The 15,953-nt window shown below is 41.5% G+C and overlaps 1 long non-coding RNA gene across 1 annotated transcript in view; it reads left to right on the forward strand.

Moving 5' to 3' along the window:
* LOC147679586 (uncharacterized) overlaps positions 1 to 15,953 on the forward strand; it is a 105,958-nt gene that overhangs the window by 24,437 nt on the left and 65,568 nt on the right. Inside the window, exon 4 of the long non-coding RNA XR_015300887.1 lies at positions 9,810 to 9,900. This is a non-coding gene — a long non-coding RNA (uncharacterized LOC147679586). The remainder of the gene's footprint in view (positions 1 to 9,809; positions 9,901 to 15,953) is intronic.

Raw genomic sequence — 15,953 nt, forward strand, 5'->3', positions numbered from 1 at the left:
AAGGACAGCTACGGAGGTTCATGAACTTTTATCAACAAATTGCCCCGTGCATTTCGTAGAAATGTTGAGCCAACTCCTTAACATGTCTAGTGCCAAAGGCATCCCAGGCATATTTAAGACGATTTTTACGGGACTGCTTACACCATTTCAAGCAATTCTGGGAATCGTTCCAAATTTTGTCCACTCTGTTTTTGGCGGCATACCCCTATTTTTGGGACTTGTAGCAGGATTTTATTTTTGACCCTCCTGCTTCGTTATGGCGAACCACAGCTCAGACATGACTCCTATGGGAATGGAAGAAACAATCCTAGCAGTGCGCTACCGGGACAGAATAACTAGAGTCCTTGGATTGGCCAGGCTGAGAGATCTAAACATGACCTGGTTCCTTTCATTCAGACCGATATGGCAAAATTGCATCTTACCTGTACTACGATGTATGCTATGCGGAGATGAGTGCGTGTTGGACACCTGTCTTTCACTTCCATCAGCAGTACCAATGGATATCGATACTTTGCTAAGTCCGATAACGGCTCACGCATTGTGTTGTCCCCAGCGGCTACCAATCCTGGTGACGGCATTCGTTGAGACTCCTGTGCTACGACTAGGTGGTAACAGTGGAGCGAGTGACAAAAGCACCATCACCCAGGTACGACCTTCTGTGAGCATTGCTGATCCAGCCTTTGATGACAGCAATCATTCTCACACCTGTCAAGTTACAGCACTATCGAATTTGGTCGAACTGTCACCTGATTTTGTAGACCAATTCTTTGAGAGCCTGTCTGATATGATGTTCTCACCCGAACAGAAACAATAACTTTAGAGAAGCATTCCGACACACAGCGTTCCCATGAACTCTGAATTCGGCCTTCAGTTTTGAACAACAAAAACTGCTAAAAGCGTTGGAACTCTATTTCCCCGTTCAGCAAGAATTCTTTTGAATTGAACACTTTTTAATATTTCACCTTTTTTCTGGCTCGGAAAAATTCTTTGCTTAAAGTAAAACTATTCATAGAGAACAGAAGCTTCTACTTCTATTTTTAGATACATCTAGAGACATATTAACTTTACGAGGTTATAGTATCTCCGTGCACTCACAAAAATTATCACGTTCAGTGAGTTCAAGCGCGTTTCCTTGTCGCACTCAGCCAGGAAGTGCCTTAATTTGAGAGAACAAAATGTGATGTAGAGATCACTGCAAGGCGCGCATTTCTACATGAAACTGTGCAGTTTCTTCCAAAACTTCAAATCAAAGTTCCAAAACAAGTTAATTTGAATGCTTCATAAAGAATTTATTTCATTCCAATTGCAAGAAATTTTTCAAATTGATTATTCATATGTTGTGTTCCACATACATCCTCGCATTACTTGATGCTTGCCCAATGCATTTCGGGTTAACGAGTGGTAACCCTTCATCAGGGGCCTATAAATGAAAAACATACAAGACCATCACTATCAGGAAAACAGAACCATGGGGTCATCACGACCAAACATATATAACATAGTATAGCACAATGCCAAACGCTCATTGCAACATAATAAAGCATGAACACTGTTTGAAAATGCCAAAGGCGCGCAACATAACATAACATACTTCACAGGACACTGTTGGCAAAGAAAAGACAAAATGAAAAGATGCATAGTCTCGTGATGAGATTGGGGATTGGAGTACTGAGTGCCAGAACGGAGAGACAGACTGTAGGCAGAGAGAGAAAGCTTACCGCAACCAACGCGAGTAATCGTCTCAATGTTCCGAGCGCGGAACCGGTCCGATACGGAAAGGACCAATGGGAAGGGGTTTTATAGAGATATCGGGAGGTCACGTGGTCTGGTTACAAAGAGATACGGCGCGAAACGGAAAAGAGATACGGAAGGCAATATAAAAAATGAAAATCGTGTGGTGCACCACAAAGGATGTATAGAAAAAAGCGAATAGTATAAAAAGCGGCGAACCGCAATCTTACAGCGCGCGGAAATGCCTCGCGGTATTCAAAGGGGTGATTGGTCAATAGGGGTCACGTGATCTGGCTGAAAGGAAAAGTAAACAAAGATCGATGCGGAAATGCAGAGTGCGATCAGCGCACTGTATCATAAACACTGAAAGAATGGGTGACATATATACAAAAGTGCAGAGAGAGACAATAAAAACAGATAAAGAATGGAAAAATAGAAAAATAGAAAAATACATATTTGTCAGAATATCAACCTGCATAAAAAATACGAAAAGTACATAAAACAGTGTTCCTTACAAAGCTGAGGTACATTAGCAGTTTATAAACATGAATTGCAATTTGCAAACGTAGGAGTAACCAATTTAAAGGGTCAGTTGTTGTCCACAGAGGAGTATGAGATCACTCATCAGACCAATAGGAGTGTGTACAGTTACAGGAAACATGAAAATTCAATTCGGTCATTGATCCCTGCTGGTTGGAGGGAATTCAGTTTCTTAATCCAGTAAAATTCTGCTTGAAGTCGTTGTTTAGTTGGATCCATGTCTGAACGTTGCGGGAGTATCTCTAGTATTGTGAATTTTAATTGGGTGATTTGATGGTTATTTTCCAGCCAATGAATTGATACTGCTGATTTCATGTTTTTTGTCCGGATATTGCTTTTATGCTCTGATATTCTTGTCTTGATCTTCCTTTCCGTCTGTCCCACATAAATTTTGCCACATGGGCATTTGATGGCATAAATTACATTTTTTGTGTCACAGGTTCCAGTATATTTTAAATCAATTTTGTGACCTCTAGTAGGGTGCATGAAAGTATTGCCAGGTATTATGTTATTGCAGTGTATGCAATTAAGGCATTTGAGCATGCCTTTAGATGACATATTCAATGTTTTTTTAGCACTCAGCGTCTCTTTGAGATTTCTAGATCTCTTGAAAGCAAATGTAAGCTGTTCGCTGTAGAGGTTGGTTAGGTCGGGTTCCATTCTGATCAAGTTCCAGTGGTGTTTAATTATTCTCTTGATTTGAGTTGATGTGGTAGAGTGTTTTAACACACATACTGTTTTGTTTTCTTTTGATGGAGGGGATGGTGTTAACAATTGGTCTCTTGTGAGGTTCGTTACTTTTTTGATGGATTCCTCAAGGACATCCTTGGGATATCCACGTTTCTGGTATTGCTGAAATTGGTCATGCAGAATTTCTTCCAATTTATGAGGGTCCGAGGTGATTCTTTTGAGGCGTATGAATTGGGACGTGGGTAAATGTTTTTTGAGAGTTTCAGGGTGAAAGCTTTGGTACAACAAGCTGGAATTCCGATCAGTGGGTTTTTTGTACACTTGAGTGTGCAGTTTTTGATTAGTGATGGTTATCTGTACATCCAGAAAAGAAATGGTTTCTTTGTGAACAGAATGTGTGAACTTGATCCTTGGATTCAGTTGATTGATTTCCATGATATTAGTCAAAAGTTGTTCTTTGTCTCCTTTCCAAATTAAAAACAGATCATCTATATATCTCTTGAATATTACTAAATGATCAGTCCAATTTGTGTTGTTTAATATGTTCTCATGTTCAAATTTAGACATGTACAGGTTGGCGTACGAGGGGGCCCCCCCGAAACCCATTGAGGTTCCATTACATTGATTATAGAACTTATCATCCCATTCGAAGTAACTGTGGTAAAGAGCGAAGTGCATGAGTTCAGTGAGAAAGATTTTATTAGCTTCGCATTGATCATCTCTCAAAAGATTCCATTCAAACGCTTCCAGTCCTTCATTGTGCGGTATAGAAGTGTACAGTGACACAACATCGATAGTACTGAGCCAATATTCAGTATTAGGTTCCAACTCAATGGTTCTGAGTAAGTTGAGAAAAGCCGTGGTATCCTTAATGTAAGTTTGCCCTCCTTGTACAATCGGTTGTAAAAAACGATCAAGATATTTGCCGATACTATCAGAAATAGACCCGCACGCAGACACGATTGGTCTAAAGGGTGGCTTTCTCAAGTCTTTGTGTATTTTTGGTAACATATAAAGCTTTGGCCTCCTTGGGTATTTGGTTACCAAAAATTTGTGTGTTCTTTCGTCAATCCATTTTTGTTCTAGAGCATGATCCAGAATTACTGTGAGGATTTTCTGGTATTCATCGGTGGGATCCTTGTCCAAAGGAATGTAGGTATTCACATCATTCACATGTGAGTTAACACTAGATTTGTAAAAGCTGGTGTCCATGACGATCAGGGCTCCCCCTTTATCTGCTTTTTGGAAAGTGATTTCAGTATCTTTAGACAACTGTATGATGGTACTCAGTTCATTTTTAGACAAGTTGTTCTTAGTGTTTTTGTTGTAATTGATTTTTTGAATGTCAGTCAAAATCATTCTTTCCACAGTTTCAATGGTTTTGTGAGAATACGGTGCACAAAATGTGCTCTTGGGTTTGAAGACTGTGATCTCAGAGGTATTAGAAGTTGGTGCATCTTTAAAAAAATATTTAAGTTTGAGATTTCTGAAGAACTTGAAGAGTGCTATCTCAGTTTCCGCCAGGTTGGTTTTGTATGTAGGCACAAAAGTGATTCCTTTGTTCAAAACCGCCATCTGGGCTGGTGTCAAAGGTTTAGATGAAATATTGATAACTAAGTCGGTCTGCTTGACTTCTGACTCCTGGTTCGTTTGGCTATTTCTTCGGGAGTTTCTTCTGCCCCTCCTGATGCGATTATAGGTGGTGCGTTGGCGGCCGGACTGATGTCTAAAAAAGGCTGTTTGTTGGTGGATGTACTAGGTTGTTGGGTTTTCTCAAGAGATTGTCTTGTCTGTTGAATTTTCTCAATAGGTTGTCTTGTCTGTGAAATATCAGATTCAGATACTAAACTTTCTTGAGATGAGTTCGTTGAGGGTTTGGTTTTTGGTTGCTGCCATTTCTTTTGATTATAAATTTCTGCCCAGGTGTATACTGAAATCACTTTCCAAAAAGCAGATAAAGGGGGAGCCCTGATCGTCATGGACACCAGCTTTTACAAATCTAGTGTTAACTCACATGTGAATGATGTGAATACCTACATTCCTTTGGACAAGGATCCCACCGATGAATACCAGAAAATCCTCACAGTAATTCTGGATCATGCTCTAGAACAAAAATGGATTGACGAAAGAACACACAAATTTTTGGTAACCAAATACCCAAGGAGGCCAAAGCTTTATATGTTACCAAAAATACACAAAGACTTGAGAAAGCCACCCTTTAGACCAATCGTGTCTGCGTGCGGGTCTATTTCTGATAGTATCGGCAAATATCTTGATCGTTTTTTACAACCGATTGTACAAGGAGGGCAAACTTACATTAAGGATACCACGGCTTTTCTCAACTTACTCAGAACCATTGAGTTGGAACCTAATACTGAATATTGGCTCAGTACTATCGATGTTGTGTCACTGTACACTTCTATACCGCACAATGAAGGACTGGAAGCGTTTGAATGGAATCTTTTGAGAGATGATCAATGCGAAGCTAATAAAATCTTTCTCACTGAACTCATGCACTTCGCTCTTTACCACAGTTACTTCGAATGGGATGATAAGTTCTATAATCAATGTAATGGAACCTCAATGGGTTTCGGGGGGGCCCCCTCGTACGCCAACCTGTACATGTCTAAATTTGAACATGAGAACATATTAAACAACACAAATTGGACTGATCATTTAGTAATATTCAAGAGATATATAGATGATCTGTTTTTAATTTGGAAAGGAGACAAAGAACAACTTTTGACTAATATCATGGAAATCAATCAACTGAATCCAAGGATCAAGTTCACACATTCTGTTCACAAAGAAACCATTTCTTTTCTGGATGTACAGATAACCATCACTAATCAAAAACTGCACACTCAAGTGTACAAAAAACCCACTGATCGGAATTCCAGCTTGTTGTACCAAAGCTTTCACCCTGAAACTCTCAAAAAACATTTACCCACGTCCCAATTCATACGCCTCAAAAGAATCACCTCGGACCCTCATAAATTGGAAGAAATTCTGCATGACCAATTTCAGCAATACCAGAAACGTGGATATCCCAAGGATGTCCTTGAGGAATCCATCAAAAAAGTAACGAACCTCACAAGAGACCAATTGTTAACACCATCCCCTCCATCAAAAGAAAACAAAACAGTATGTGTGTTAAAACACTCTACCACATCAACTCAAATCAAGAGAATAATTAAACACCACTGGAACTTGATCAGAATGGAACCCGACCTAACCAACCTCTACAGCGAACAGCTTACATTTGCTTTCAAGAGATCTAGAAATCTCAAAGAGACGCTGAGTGCTAAAAAAACATTGAATATGTCATCTAAAGGCATGCTCAAATGCCTTAATTGCATACACTGCAATAACATAATACCTGGCAATACTTTCATGCACCCTACTAGAGGTCACAAAATTGATTTAAAATATACTGGAACCTGTGACACAAAAAATGTAATTTATGCCATCAAATGCCCATGTGGCAAAATTTATGTGGGACAGACGGAAAGGAAGATCAAGACAAGAATATCAGAGCATAAAAGCAATATCCGGACAAAAAACATGAAATCAGCAGTATCAATTCATTGGCTGGAAAATAACCATCAAATCACCCAATTAAAATTCACAATACTAGAGATACTCCCGCAACGTTCAGACATGGATCCAACTAAACAACGACTTCAAGCAGAATTTTACTGGATTAAGAAACTGAATTCCCTCCAACCAGCAGGGATCAATGACCGAATTGAATTTTCATGTTTCCTGTAACTGTACACACTCCTATTGGTCTGATGAGTGATCTCATACTCCTCTGTGGACAACAACTGACCCTTTAAATTGGTTACTCCTACGTTTGCAAATTGCAATTCATGTTTATAAACTGCTAATGTACCTCAGCTTTGTAAGGAACACTGTTTTATGTACTTTTCGTATTTTTTATGCAGGTTGATATTCTGACAAATATGTATTTTTCTATTTTTCTATTTTTCCATTCTTTATCTGTTTTTATTGTCTCTCTCTGCACTTTTGTATATATGTCACCCATTCTTTCAGTGTTTATGATACAGTGCGCTGATCGCACTCTGCATTTCCGCATCGATCTTTGTTTACTTTTCCTTTCAGCCAGATCACGTGACCCCTATTGACCAATCACCCCTTTGAATACCGCGAGGCATTTCCGCGCGCTGTAAGATTGCGGTTCGCCGCTTTTTATACTATTCGCTTTTTTCTATACATCCTTTGTGGTGCACCACACGATTTTCATTTTTTATATTGCCTTCCGTATCTCTTTTCCGTTTCGCGCCGTATCTCTTTGTAACCAGACCACGTGACCTCCCGATATCTCTATAAAACCCCTTCCCATTGGTCCTTTCCGTATCGGACCGGTTCCGCGCTCGGAACATTGAGACGATTACTCGCGTTGGTTGCGGTAAGCTTTCTCTCTCTGCCTACAGTCTGTCTCTCCGTTCTGGCACTCAGTACTCCAATCGCCAATCTCATCACGAGACTATGCATCTTTTCATTTTGTCTTTTCTTTGCCAACAGTGTCCTGTGAAGTATGTTATGTTATGTTGCGCGCCTTTGGCATTTTCAAACAGTGTTCATGCTTTATTATGTTGCAATGAGCGTTTGGCATTGTGCTATACTATGTTATATATGTTTGGTCGTGATGACCCCATGGTTCTGTTTTCCTGATAGTGATGGTCTTGTATGTTTTTCATTTATAGGCCCCTGATGAAGGGTTACCACTCGTTAACCCGAAATGCATTGGGCAAGCATCAAGTAATGCGAGGATGTATGTGGAACACAACATATGAATAATCAATTTGAAAAATTTCTTGCAATTGGAATGAAATAAATTCTTTATGAAGCATTCAAATTAACTTGTTTTGGAACTTTGATTTGAAGTTTTGGAAGAAACTGCACAGTTTCATGTAGAAATGCGCGCCTTGCAGTGATCTCTACATCACATTTTGTTCTCACATATTAACTTTACACCAGCCTCTAGCACATTTTACTGCAATGCATTTATATGTGATGAAATTATCTCTCCCTTCTTCTGCATTCAGAGATATTTCATGTGTAATTCTTTTTGCATAATCGTTCATTGATTTCATATGCTATAATTTTTGAATGATTTCTATGCTTCAAAAACGTACAGTACCTAAATTTTCACGTATTACAAATACGCCTATTTCAAATGCATATATGTATTTTGGGGTGGGCAATGTTACACATGCATCTTATTGCTCTAGTTTTAGTAATTTGATGGACATGAATTTGTGGAGTGGGTGTAGCGTTCTAATCTAGGACCCTGATCGATACTGTGACCTTATGCCCCTATTCGGCTAAAAATCCATTTATTCCCTATATTGGCATAACCGTTCAAGTGCAATATTCAGAAACTCGTCTCTGGCCTCACACGAACAGAGCCACATTTCAGAATCGCTTTCTCTGCCACTTCCTTTGCAACCAATTAGTGCAATGACATAGCAGAAGTTACTATCTTAGATTCCTAGATTAACACTCCGAGTTCTTCAACAAGATAAAAACTCAGCGACCTGGGAAATCCCTGCTTGCTATGTTTTGATTCGTAATAAAACTCTAATGAGCACTGATAGACGATCACTTCCTAGTGACATCTTTATTGACGTCTTATGTCCAAAAACTTACGTCAAACAAGGCACCTTTCAGGTATAAATATTACCAACGTTGCCTTAAGCAAACGCTGTCTCGCTGCTGTTGAAGTTGCTGTTATGCTGCTGATACCATAGCTGCTATCGCTACTGCTATCGCTGCTAACTATCGAACAATGGTGTGGTGAACTTGGGAGCTGAACAGCCGTCCCCTGCAAGAGCCCAGCAGATGCAAGCTGCTCACGAACGCTGCCCCTCCTCCTCCTCCTCGAGCGCTGAGAGAGAGGCTGTCTTTTCTCCTGCAGAGAAATCCAGCTCCGGCGTTTCCAAGCCACTCTTGCGAGTGACTGGGATATCGACTCCCTGAAGGAGATACCAGACCTCCATCATTCTATTCCAGAGGTATGGTGTTGACTAAACCCTTAGAGGGAATTCTTGAAGCAAACCTTGGCAAAACCAACTTAACTTAAAGCTACTTACTTACTCCCCTCCCACGTATTAGGCTTAGGTCAGGTACACTGGGGTAGGCGTAGTTAGAAGCACCAGTTGAGTATTTTAGCCGAATGTATATATAAATGTATATATGTTTTATTCATTTTAAACCATTGTATGGCTAAGAAACCATATCAATGCTTTTACAGTATTATTTCGCAATACTCATCTTACTGTACGTACTTTTTATAATAACAAGTCTTGCAATTGTGGCAATTCATTTCTCTTGTACGAGAAGAAAGACTGTTCAATAAATGTTACCCTTTATTGACAACGCCCGTCTCTCTATTCTCTACATATTGTGAAAGTAAACTGCACAACCACTGACTGAGTAAAATAACTGTCTATTGTTCACACGACTCTAGAGATTGACTCTTATCTGAGGAGCAAAGTTGTCATGTTGCACGGTTGTTGGAAAACTGAACCCCTTCTTGTCTGTACCAGGGAAGCTGATCACTTCCTATTCAGTCAAGAAAGTTTCCAGTGACCTCTTCGCTAGTTGGTAACAAACCCAATTAAGTTTAGCATAGTCAGTGGAGGCCTGGAAGATCCGCACTTCTACGTCAATACTACTGTTTATGTTATTCCAATGCGCAGGGCCTATTGGGAAAATAGGAACTACACTACAACAGCACATTGTTGCGATTGAGCTCAATGCCTAGTAAAATTAAATCTGTTAATGTAGCTCTCCTTTTCGTCTTGTTTTTTTCCATCCAGATGGGATGCTAATGCAGGACATTCTTTGTGATGAGGTCGAAGTGGGAGGCTCAAGAAAGCTGGCAAGACAGTCCTGTAAGCCAGGAAACAGGTAAGTGGCAGACAAAGAGGAGTGTGGACGTTCTTTAAATAAGACTGCTTTAGAACATTCACGAAGGTCACTTTCTAATTGTTTATGACAAGTAACAGGTGCAGATAATTCATTTGATGAGGCTGCCTTCTAGAAGGTTCTTTAGATTGTTCACAAAGGTCATGTTCTAATTGCTTACAGCAAGAAGCGGGTGCAGAGGATTTGTTTGATATGGCTCTCTTCTAGAAGGTGGTTTAGAATGTTCACAAAGGTTGCGATCTAATTGCTTCTAGCAAGGAACAGGAGCAGGGGATCAATTTGATGAGGGCTGTCTTCTGTAAGGCTCACAGTAAGGTCATCTATGCTGGTTGCTTGATGCTTATTCTGGATGTTTCCGTGGCGCCTGAAACCTGACCTTGCATATGCATGGTAAAACATTTTGTAAAAGCTGTTAAGCCTCTTCAAACTAACTGGGCAACACTAGTTGCAGCTAGCTATTACCAACAACATGTAATATAGACAAGCGTCCGGGTGCATGACATTTGTTCGTTCGTAAGTGTTGGGAGGAATGATACGAGTCAAGCTGGTATATTGTGATAGTCAAGAGAGGTGACCTGTGGCAGGAATCCTGACATCGTTTTTTCTAGTCTAGCAAAAATAATGATTCACTTTTGGTGTTCTCAGCTGATTTGACTCCTGAAGTTCTTACTGCCGAAATAAGATCACAGGATGTAGTAAAATCTGCAGGAAAGCTTTTAAGAAATGTCCTGAAAAATTTCGATTTTGGACTTGATCACATTTGTCATGCCCCAGAGCTCTGCAGATCATAGGAGTCAACAAGAATGCCTAATGTTGTCTTAATTTTTTTACATCAATGTTTAATATCAGCAATGCAAAACTGTTCTTGAGTTCCAAACAGCAGCCTACAACATTGAAGATGGTTTTGAAGATATAAGCGTAGAAGTAGAAGACAATCCCATGAGCCAACAAGCTTGTGTTGTGGAAATCATGTTTTATGAATAACATCATGGCAAAAAGTTCTCCCTCCTGCATGTTATGACTGCCCACGCAATCTATGACCAGTACAAAAGTAGAGAGCTAATCACTTCAATAAATAGGATTGATGTGGCAACATGTTATGACATAGTATGGAGCAGGAACTTGTTAGCAGCTCATGCTGTAAAAGCTTGCGAATCTGACAGCACGCATCTTCCAAATTACTTTACCAGGAAATGATTTGCAATTGCTGCTCTTGATAATTTTGATTTTGAAGACCGCTCTTCTTTGTCTGCATCATCTAGCACACACGATACAGCCATGGTGGTTTTTCAAGACGGTACCAATGAAGCAGCTGCCGGAAAACAAACTGTATCGAGGAACAAAGCTAAATCCTCGATTGTCCCCAAAGTGGCTGTTATCCCAACCGCTCTTGAGTATACGTTTATCAATGCTACACTCACACCAGATGCCCACTCCAAAACAACGCACTGAAAGTCCGCTGAGTTGGTTTCAAGGTTTCTCGCCCTGCATCCAAGTTGGGAACCTACCCAAATCAACAGGCCACCAGACGGTCGTCCCTTCCCGCCCCATTTTGCCGCAATCTCAAAAGAAGCGTACCCTGTGCGGGACTGTTTTTCCCTGGCCCACGTTTCCTGGAACAAGCATATGTCATGTTCTTCAATTAATTCCACCCACTCTGGGGAATCTAGTTTATTGGCCAACCCGGCAACGTTCCAAGAAAGTATGGAAACTACGCCGGGAGCCCCCATCTTATCAATAGCATTAGATACCAAGGTGCACCTGCTTGTCCTGGACTGGCTGTGCTTGTGGCAGGACAATCCCTCTGTTGCCAGCGAGCATATTACATACGGCGCCTCAGGAAGGGGGTTATCCTTGCTGTTTTGACCAACTGTATCTATGTGGGTAATTTTATAATTTGTTGGCTCAATTAGTGTGGCGCCCGCACAGTATTCAACAACATCCCCCTCTGTGTGCCTAGTCTCACCTGTAATTTGATTACAGTCTCCAGGGAGATATTGTAATAGTGGGGAAACAGAGCGCGGTGAAGAGTAAGACAAAGAACAGTGTGAGTCTGCTAGAGACGGTGTGTCAGTAACCCTATGGGAAAGTCAGTCCACGTCCTCAAGGCACCCAAATCTGTTATGAGTGGGTGGCCCATTCCACCCACCATGTGTATCTTGCCAGTAGTTGGGTAGCCCACCCTGTACACAGTTTCCCGCCGGAATCCAATTCCAATTCCCCCCCGTATTGGAGTGTGAACGCAGGGGATAAAAGTAAGTTAGGGGTCTAGATGCTATGGGCGAATTTACTCCATAATTGCTCCATGAGTGAATAAGGTGTGCAGTGTTGGGGTCTTCGAAAGAAACAATAATGCAATCACCTGTAATAGACTTGTGCGAGGTGCCTATCCAAGGGACCCTTCACACCATAAGAATTTTACTTCTCAGGTGATTGGGTAATGGCCTGTTTACATTAAGCCAATGGATTACCTTGTTTTTTAATGATCCAAAGTCTTCCTGCTGTTGGTATGAAATTTCCGGCACCCCCGTTAACATAACTACATACGGTCTTACATCTGGGGGAAGATCAACATAGCCCCTATAAAGATTTTTAGTAGGTTTTGTTCTCTGTGGAGTGGAGTGGTAGGTGTTGTGATCTTTAGCCCTCGGGATTGCCATGGCTTTCGGGGCTGGTGCAGATTGAGCGGCAGCTGATTTGTACCCTCCGCTACCCTGTTAACAGAAGTGCTTGTAATGACCTTATGCCGAGGTTTCGGAATGGGTTTAACCACCGGAGCTACTAGTGAAATAGCAGCAGGTACTGATGGAGTATTAGTAGTAACTGGTGGATTAGTTGGTTTATTATCAGGTATGCTCAAGGTGGCTAGATTTAGGATGCATTTTTCTGTCTCGAGCAACTGGGTTTCTATTCGCGAAAGTCTAACTTCCAAGGGGGTTAGAAGTTTTTTTAGCGTTTCCCACACAATCGTTAAAAATTCCACATCCTTTCCTTCTATCGTGCAGAGTGGTACCCCACCATTCACACTTTCTATTACGAGATTATCATCATATTCGCCCACCGATTTTGCTGAACTAGATTCTAATACTGGGGGGGGCAAATATTTCCCATGGGAAGGGGTGCGTGGGATACCTGAGATAGTGCTTGAGAGGGTAACTGAGCCTTTGCAACCTTAGCCTTTTTCCTAGAATAGGCAGAAGTATTATTACGCTTTCGTTTATGGATGGCACCCTTTTGGGGGGTAAGGGAAATCCTCCCGCTCGTTACCTTACGCTTAACAATCGGTACCGTCTCCAAAGGGGCCCCTTCAACCCTAGTCTCAACCCCAGCCGCCCCACCCAGTGATGGACTAAGGATGGGGGGTATGCATGTGGAGACCCCACCTTCGATGCTGGAAGGAATGCGACTGCTGGCTGGTGGATAACTGCCTGCGTCATAGGAGCTGGACCCATTGGGCTGTCAGGTGTTTTGGCAAAGGCAAAGTGACCTAATGAGGATTTTTTGGCCATGGCCAGCTCCTGGGATAACCTTCTAGCTGCATCAAGTTCAATGGAGACCCTATGCTGCATTTTATTGATCTCCATATCTATGGCAGTATTGGTCCTGGTAATAAAATCATCAAGTGTCCCATTTTGCAACTTCCCTTTGGCTGCCCTACTTCTATACTCACGCGTGGACATAGCACCTTATCTTCAGCGAGCTCACTAACAGGTGGATTTACTATAAAAAAGTTGGGGCCAAGGGATATAGCCCAGTCCAGTCTCCACCGGTCTCTAACGGCCTCAAACGGCCCACTCTTTGCCCGGTCTTCGCCCGCGCGCGTCCCGCGAAGTGCGTCACACGGCTCTCACATGTTGCTGTTGAAGGGGCGTGGCACCCTGGGGGCGGGAGGCGGGGTGGAGTGGGAAGAGTCCCAGGTGCGGCTCCAGGAACGCCGCAGTCACTCCTGGGACTCGCAGTCCCACTCTGATGCAGCGCCCGATGTTCAGTAATGCCCCAGCAGGAGAACAAAGTCCAGGCGACCCAGGGAAAGCAGCAACAGGTCAGCCTCTATCCACGCCACGCGACTTCGAGCGGATCATAAGTGAGAGCAAACACACAATACTAAAAAAAGACAATCAAATGTAGCAGTGTATGAACAGTGATGAGTGTGAGTGACCTCAAGAAAAAGCAGTGTGCAAATTAGAGGAAGTTTACAGTAAATGGAAATGATGGGAGTGAAAAATAAAAATAATATAAAAAGACGCAATTACAGTGGAGGGCGAGGGGGCAACGCAGGGGGCAGTATTACTAACGCCACAGGAGAGGGGAGTAATAGGAGAGCGGCGGAATCATCAGTGGGCAGGGAATGAATGGGGGGAAGGGGAGCAACACCCGTGAAAGACAGATGGCAGCACGCTCACCTGAATGCAGGTGCTATGCCAGCCAGTAGCACTTTGAAAACTCACCTACTTCTCGCAGAGCAGCGCATGCGCTGCTCTGCGACACCTAACAAGGCCCAAGGATTGTCGTTAGTGTGATGTCAGTGTTTGACGTTGTGGGCGTATCCCCCTGTGATCTTGCATTTTCTCGCTCAATAGTTTGTCGTTTCCTGTTTGGTGAGTCATCTGATGATGTTGTATCGGTTAAGAGGTTATCCTGAAAAGGTTTTGAATGATGCCATTGAGAAAGCACAGAACAAAGAACGTAGCATGTTACTCGAACACAAACCAAACTATGATGACGAACAACGAATAATTTTCGTTTCGAAGTTTTCAACTAGAAGTGAAGAAGTTAAGAAGTCAATTATTAAACACTGGCCTTTACTAACACTCAATGACTTCAAAGGTATTTTCCTTCAACAACCTAGATTGTCGTACTCATGCACACAAACTTCATGGAAATACTTAACTAAAAATAACCAGAAAAAGACACTAATTACCGGGGAACGCTCCCATGTTACAATTGTGGTAATTGCAACGTTATCATCAAGGGCAATCAGATAACTGACGCAAGCAAGGGAACACAAATCAAACTAAGAGTAACGGCGACATGTGGCAGCAGTAATCTTATATACTTGCTGAATTGCCCTTGTGGACCGCCTTATGGTGGCAAGACTGAACGAAAGATTAAAACACAATTAATAGAACAAAAAAGCAATATACGTATGAATAACGCAAAATCCATGGTTGCAACCCATTTCAACCTTCACAACCATAATCCTAGCCAATTAAGATTTTTGATACTAGAACGTGTAGCCATCCTTCCCTGAAGAGACAATTCACAACACTTACTAAGAAGAGCAATGTATTGGATAAATCATTTAAATTCGTGTTTGGTAATTGCCATGTAAATGTTGACTTCTCACAGTGTGATCCACATTGAAATGCTCATTAATAACTTTTGTTGTCGCCACAGAACATTCGGTTAATACCAGTCTGAGTATGTAATTTAGTTCCATATTTAATTATTTCATTGTCACCTTTAAGACACTCAGGGAATATTGTTGTAGGTATTCAGCTTTGCAATTGCTCACAACTTGTTCTTTAACCTTTAAAAGTGGTTATAGCATGTTTACAGAACTATCAAACAATGTTGTCAGAATTGCCTTATTTCGTGTTTTACACATTTTACCTTTAAATACAAAACGCACTTTTTTCATTAACATATTCACGTTTATTCGTATCGGCACGACTGCATGATTCACCTTCCAGGTTAACTCGCAGTTTCTTTCTTTTTTTTCATGTATACTTCTTAGTCCTTTTACCGTGTCTATTCACTTCAACGTGACCACGTGATTCAACTTCCGGGTTAGTTCACGGTATAATAGAGTTTTGGCCTTAGAAATTTTTCACACCATTGGAAACAGATAAGGCACCTGGAGCTCATACACCCTTGGTGAGTTAATCTTAGATGAAGGCCACTTACTACATGAAGTAATACATTTGTGAGTTTTTCACCCGTGACTGAGCTTTGTTATTTGTGGGTAGAGCACAGTTGGGCAACTCTTTCCTGATGCGATTTCTTTCTTTTTTTTCATGTATACTTCTTAGTCC

This window comes from Lissotriton vulgaris, chromosome 11, assembly GCF_964263255.1.
Source record: "Lissotriton vulgaris chromosome 11, aLisVul1.2, whole genome shotgun sequence".
Lineage (NCBI taxonomy): Eukaryota > Metazoa > Chordata > Amphibia > Caudata > Salamandridae > Lissotriton > Lissotriton vulgaris.